The sequence below is a fragment of the Trifolium pratense genome, linkage group LG1, assembly GCF_020283565.1.
Source record: "Trifolium pratense cultivar HEN17-A07 linkage group LG1, ARS_RC_1.1, whole genome shotgun sequence".
NCBI lineage: Eukaryota > Viridiplantae > Streptophyta > Magnoliopsida > Fabales > Fabaceae > Trifolium > Trifolium pratense.
In genome coordinates this window covers 18,728,196-18,735,296 of record NC_060059.1, presented here as the reverse complement: position 1 = coordinate 18,735,296, position 7,101 = coordinate 18,728,196, and the positions used below count along the sequence as shown (strand labels likewise).

The 7,101-nt window shown below is 30.0% G+C and overlaps 1 long non-coding RNA gene across 1 annotated transcript; it reads right to left on the bottom strand.

Annotated features, from left to right (window-relative positions):
- Window positions 1-4,504: 4,504 nt before the first annotated feature.
- Window positions 4,505-5,406, bottom strand: LOC123902490. The gene is made up of 2 exons (XR_006807632.1): window positions 5,059-5,406; window positions 4,505-4,968 (listed from the first exon to the last, which is right to left on the bottom strand). It is a non-coding gene; the product is annotated as an uncharacterized LOC123902490 (long non-coding RNA).
- Window positions 5,407-7,101: the final 1,695 nt, after the last annotated feature.

Genomic DNA, 7,101 nt, shown 5'->3' with positions numbered 1-7,101 from the left:
GTGTTTTCACATGGTCAGTTGTATGTTGCGATTTCAATAGTTACTTCTAGAGAAGGATTAAATATATTAATCATCGACGATGACGGTGAATATACGACTAAGACTTCCAATGTAGTCTATAAGGAAGCCTTCCGTAATATACCATAATTACCTTCGTATGAATATTTTTTCAAAATTATTGTTGAACTATCGTTTAATGTTACTCAACTTTTTTCATATACTTTTCATTATTGCAATTATCATATTTTATTTTATCATTATATCTTACGGCTAATTAGACTCGTGCACCGCATGGGTCGATGTTCTAGTAACTCATGTGTATCATTTAAAATTTTAATTTTTTTTCCCTCTATCTTGCTTATAGTACATTATAGAAGTCTCTCTAGCAACATTTTTATAAACAAAAATATTTTTCATCAAATTTATCAACTTTAATATTTAGTAATATTTATAATTCAAATAAACTCGCAATAAAAAAATACAACAATGCCTAAAATAACTGCAAATCAGTAGGCACTCATATTACTACTCCATCTTTCAAAATGATAGATAAATAATTTCCAATCATATTATGACAAGTAATTTTACCTTACTCTATTGCTATCATACACCAAGACAACAATCTTTACATTGATAAATAATTTTATAACGTGACTAACTTCACACCATACAATACTCGCTCTATATTAAAAAAAAATATTGCGATAATGCCGCAATATTTTTTTTATTGTAGGGTGAGTATAGAGGTTCGACTTCCTTCATTGTGAGTATTCTTGAACTACCCCGCTGCAATGTCTTCGGGTGTTCAACGTTTTCTTTGAAAAGTTGCGTGCAAGTGGTGAAAGAAAAGGGAATGAGTGAAATGCCAAATACCTCTTGAAATTTCAAAATTCGTCAAATACACCCCTGAAATTTAGAAATAGGCAAATACCTTACTTTTTTATGACAAAAAAATCTTGAGGTATTCAATCAAAATTTTTATAAAAGTTCAATAAATCTTGTGGTATTCAATTAACACAAATATGATTTTTTTTTTTATGGATTCTTCTTTGGAATGGATTTTGAAAGACTTTTTAGTTAAAAATACACTTGATAGACTTTTTCAACAATCTCACCAAAAGCCTTAAGACTTTTTTGAACTCTCCAAGACTTTTTACTTTCATCATCAATGTATCAAATTTCTTCTTCTTCTTTATTATTTTCGCAGTTCATCATCACTGCACCCGGTTTTTTTATTTTCTTTTCTTTGTTCACTTTTTCAACAATCTCACCAAAAAATCATTGAGGCTTTGTCAAACTCTCCAAGACTTTTCACTTTCATCATCATTATACCATTTTTTTGTTCTTCTTCTTCTTTACCTATCAAATATGTTTTTTTGCAAAAAAATATTTTAACAAATTCTACATCATTTTTACAAACTTTTGATTCATTACAACTTTTTACAGAAACGAATTTTTTTGGTCACATTCATCTGCTTCTGTTTCCCATCAATTGTGGTGGTGGTGGTAACATTTTTATTGGTAATTAGAAAAATTACGTAAAAACAAAAAGTAAGGTTTTTTTTTGTTTAAATATTTGGATTACCAAAAAAAAAAATATAATTTCTTTTATTAACATTTATTGATTCTTTTAAAATTTTCCAAATATACAAAAGTTTCCTAATATATAAAGTATTATGAAATATTGATTGTAAAAAGTCTTTTGAAAAAAATCTCTCAAAATTCATTCAAATCATGTGTTAAAAATCTTATATTGTAAAAAAGTCTTTAAAATATCACAAAATCAATATAGTCCAACAAAATCTCATAAAATCATCAAAACTTTTTTTGACAAAATTGTCTAATAAAATCTCAATTAAATACACCCCTTATTCTTTTTGTTTTATTTTTTGTCTTTTCTTGTTAGCTTCCTTACCAAAAACAATATGCCATATATAGGGTTATAATAAATGTAAAGAATAAAACAGTAATACAATAATGTTCCTTACGTTTTTTGTTTGGTACATAATATTCCTTACATTATTATAAAAAATTAATAATATTAGTCTGTACATTTATTATTACCTTATATAGTCACATGATTAATTAATATAATATTTGAAAACAAATCCCTTTTCATTCGGCTTGATAGTTGATATTATATTATATTATTATATATAGCGAAACAAGGATCAATTGTTTTCAATATCATTTGTATCATTAATCTATTGGGAAAGAAAGATGGTTAGAGTCTCCAAATTTATGTTATTGGTTTCTATGTTACTAACAATTCTAATTGCATTGCAGTTTAAGGACAGCAAAAGCTTTGGAGTCTTTGACAAAGCATATGTGACCATTACCAACAAATTAGCCGCGAATAACCAACTCGGTGTTCATTGCAAAGACAAACATAGTGATTTTGGGTTCCGGACACTAAATTTTGGCGAAAGTTACACCTTCTCTTTTCATGCTTCACTTTTTGGAAAATCTTTATATTTTTGTAGTTTTTCATGGATTAACGGAAATCACTATTTTGACATTTATATTCAAAAACGAGACCAGGATTGCGATAAATGTAATTGGGAAGTAAGAGATTCAGGACCATGTAAGATTAAAGAAGGAGGCTCTCTTGATTGCTTTCAATGGAATCCTGATGTTGTTATATGAGGGAGAGGCATCTTGGTCATACTCACAATATGTAACATGATCGGTGTATTTTCCTTTGGAATTTATGTAGATTTAATAATAAACATAATGAAATAATATATTATAAGTATCTTTATAGTTTTTTTTTAAGAGAGGTTTTTTCATAGTTAATGGTCGTATATATTACAAATTATTATCTTGATCTTCTTGTCTTTCTCAAAATTTTATGCTCATCACTTCTTATGTTTCTTATATCTCTTATTTCATAATAATATTGAAAATATTAATTGAATTTCTTTTCTTTTTTTTTTGGATAAATAAATATAATGTTATTAAGAAACCATCAAGAATCATTTTATGCATTTTTTGACTCCAATAGAAAAATAAATTCAAGCTCTATCACAGTGTCCACCACAATAATTTTGTCTAACTCCGCCGCTATCCGGAGGAGAAAAAAAGATTCAATTAAAAACTCCACTTTTGCAAAGGATGTTACATAGAAATTAAGATTATCTAGAGCATAACTTTTATTGCTTTCACTAGTACAAACTAAACTTGAATATTTACAAACAACGTACAAATTAAACTTTAATATGTATTTGGGCTTAGACCCTCATTATTATAATAAAAAAATTAAAAAATAAACAAATAAATAACTTTAATATGCATTGATTTAAAATGAAAACTGCATCATTCTAAACTTTAATATGTATTGATTCATCGAAGAAGGAAGAAGATTAGCATTCCCCATTTGACAAGAGATGTGAGGTTTTTACCGAAGAAAACTAGAGATTTTGGCAAAAACCTTGGTGATTCAAATTGAAAGAAAATATTTGAAGACTTAAAAAGAGAAAATTGTCTCCACGTTTATTTATAAGGCATGCGTGGAGAAGTAGAAGGATGAAGTGACATTTTAGGTTTTACATCAATGGAAATTCGAAAGACGACAAGCGCGTCAAAGAATGAGTTTTCCCACCAAAATTCAAATTCAAACAACAAATGAAAATTTGAGCAAACAGTTTTCGAAGGACAATTGTCTTACACGTGGCACATATGCAAAGATTGAAGACAGAGTTACTAAGTTTTCAAATTCTCTTATATTATGTTATTTTAAAGAGTTCATTTCCAAGAAAGAAAACACGCTCAGAAACAAATATGCACGCTAACAAAACACACAAGGAAACACATCCACTTGATGATACATTATCCCTTTGAACAAATTTTCTTTTGAAGTATTGTGTTCGATTATGCAATCATAAGAGTTAAAAGGGGTCTTGAAGAATTGAAAGCCAGTGAATTTTCTAAAAAGGAGAATTGAAGAAAAAGACAACGTGGCCTATTACTTGGCTTGGTAGGAGATGTTGAAGTTGTGCAATGTGCATGAAGTGGTCTCTATCCCAGTCAACTAGGATAGCCCAGTCATCCAAAATGAAAAGGAGAGAAATTGGGGGAGCAGATCAGTCAGACAAAGGATTTGATCTACAACAGTTTTTAAAAATCGTAGGGAGAAAGTCAAAATGTGCACCCTTTAACGGATATATTCAAGCTATATTTGATTAGCGAAAACGCTAGAGCGAAACAGACTGGATGTGGATCGAATCGAATTGAAACAGATAGGATGTGGGTCAGCACATATTAAAAAGAAATGCAACATGGATTCTAGGTTTTGGTTAAGAGATGAGGAATGCCGCGATACGTGGATATTTTAGTGTTTGGAGTAGTGATTGATGAAAGTTCGAAGCTCTTTTTTCTTTCCAAACTTTAGTAAGTTTCGGTGGGGGGCCAATCAAATGATTGATGAATACACACAGACACATATATGATAACAGATATCAAACTCTATTGCCTAAAATAATCTTACAAAAAAAGAGCTCAAATATGAAGCAAAAGAAAAAGAAGATATACAATACCTCAGACATTGGTCTGTTGCATAGTAATCTTACATTCACACAGCACACAAGTATACATTGAAAATTGATGATGCTGAAGTGTTAAGCATGTCATCAAAACATGCACAACTATCTTATTCTTTCCTTTTTCCTTCGGAGGATACCTAGTCCTAGATTAAGATCATGATACATTGGAACTAAAACTTCCAGTGCCTATGTAAATTATCAGATTTTATGCTACCTTTAAGAACTTTTTTCTTTCCTGCAGTATCGATTTTATCTTTAAACTTAGGCTCTGCGCATTTTCTTGCATCCGGAGGAATATCAGTAGTGTCGTGTGGTTTAACTTTACATTGAGCAAGAGCATGTCTATTTGGTGAAACAGTACTATTCTTCGAAGCAGGAAGTCTTCCCTTTCCAATCTTGTTTCTGTTCCCGATCATATGGTCATTCTCTGAATACAAAATGGAGACAACTTTTAGGTCATATCTGAGAAACTACATAATAAACCATCAATAACCTAGAAAACATATGCATAGCATACAGCATAAATGACGCAAATCCAGCTATCCATGTAAGCGGAAAGTGATTGGCCTAGTGATTCTTGGAATTGTGATCACAATGATATGTCATGTGTTAATTTGGATTTGATATAAAACAGAATGATGGAAAACCAGCCGACATATGATAATCGTGTTATTCAGGTTTTGAGAATAGGAAAATGAAGACTCTAAATTAGGCAGGAAAACACTGATACCATTCCATGATATAGAATAATCCAGAACTAATATCAGTGGCTAAGGAAAGCTTGTTGCTTTCACTTGGCCTTATCTTAGTTTCCTTGCAAGGATGATTCATAAAACAACGGTTTTATCCTTCCGATGAGCAAGATTTAGAATAAGTTCTCAAGGATATTTAAGTAATTTCACATTTTTTGGGGGTGGGCCATGGCCCTCCCCAGCCCCCCTAGGTCCGCTGCTGACTATAGACAAAATACATTAGTTATTAAATAAATTAAAAAATTGAAATTTATTTATAATTAAGGTCAGAGAAAGTATAGTATATATCCCTTACTTTTTCAGTTTGTAAAAAATAAAAAATACTTATGTGGAAGGTTCTAGCAGCAATGTGCCAAAGGGTGGCGAGTTAGCAATTGTCAATGTGTTAAATTCTAACCAACTCCCAGATATTCAGGACATGGGACGTGGAAAGAGAAAATTTGTTTTTCAATTTTTGATAGAACTATAAAATATGCATACTATTTAGTAGTAGTTTATCTCAATAAATTTTACTTAGGACTTTCTTGCTGATTTTTCTTTGATTTGTGTTTTGTAGGTCTTAATGCATGAATAGAAGGAAAATTGCATAATTGATGCAAGTTTCGATGACTTATTGACTAAGACACCATATATGAGGATAATGAAAGACACTCCTTAATGAAGGATAGGTGAAATAATTTTCTATTTTGGCTTAAAGAGTCAGGATCCGTTGACACCAACTATGACCATCACCTCTTTCAAAGTGGATGCACCTCTTCCATTTTGTCACTAGCTTGTTTAACAAAAACATAAATTCAGACTAGGTTAATAAAATGGTAAACGTGTCTGAAACTTCTAACTTATTTATTTTAAAAATAAAATTTTAACTACTAAATTACTTAATTCAAAAAATAGTGAACGCTCCAAAATTCCATAGTGTAGTCAGATATTAATTTTTAGCTAGGTTTTATTTATCTTGTGACCAAACTCTGAATTATTTGAGTTCCTTTTCATGAGAACTAACTACGTGATTAATACCATAAAAGTTTAATATTATCATATTTTTATATTAATTTATTTTAAAATAAATTTAAATTTTGAATAAATTTAATCAAGATATTGAACTCAATTAGTTAAAGAGTTTCACCACAAGACGGGTCGTTTTGGAGAACACGTGTTTGATTTTTTGATAGAACAATTATTGACTGATTTTCCTTGCGGCCGAACTCGGAATTATTAAAAACTCAAGAATTAATAAAAAGTATAAAATATAAAATATGCATACTATTTGGTAGTAGTTTATCTCAATAAATTTTACTTAGGACTTTCTTGCTGATTTTTCTTTGATTTGTGTTTTGTAGGTCTTAATGCATGAATAAGAGGAAAATTGCATAATTGATGCAAGTTTTGATGACTTATTGACTAAGACACATATGAGGATAATGAAAGACACTCCTTAATGAAGGATAGGTGAAATAATTTTCAGTTTCGGCTTAAATATATTTTTTTCTCATTATACTTTATATATATTCAAAATAATTACATATGCAGGTAAACGGCAACAGGCTGCGCCGTTATTTACTTTTTGAATGACAAAATCAATCTTTTTGAAAACGACATTCATAGACCTATAAGAGACAACATTGTTTATGCATGACCTGTTGAACAATTTTCAAAATATCAACAACATCTAGTGCTACGAAGCCAAAAGTGTCAAACACAGAGGATATAAAAATATTATTCATTGTCAGAACACACTTTTTCATATTTCGCTTTGGAATGAGAAAAGAAAAATATGGAGAAGAGGTACAGTTTTCATTAATGGTACT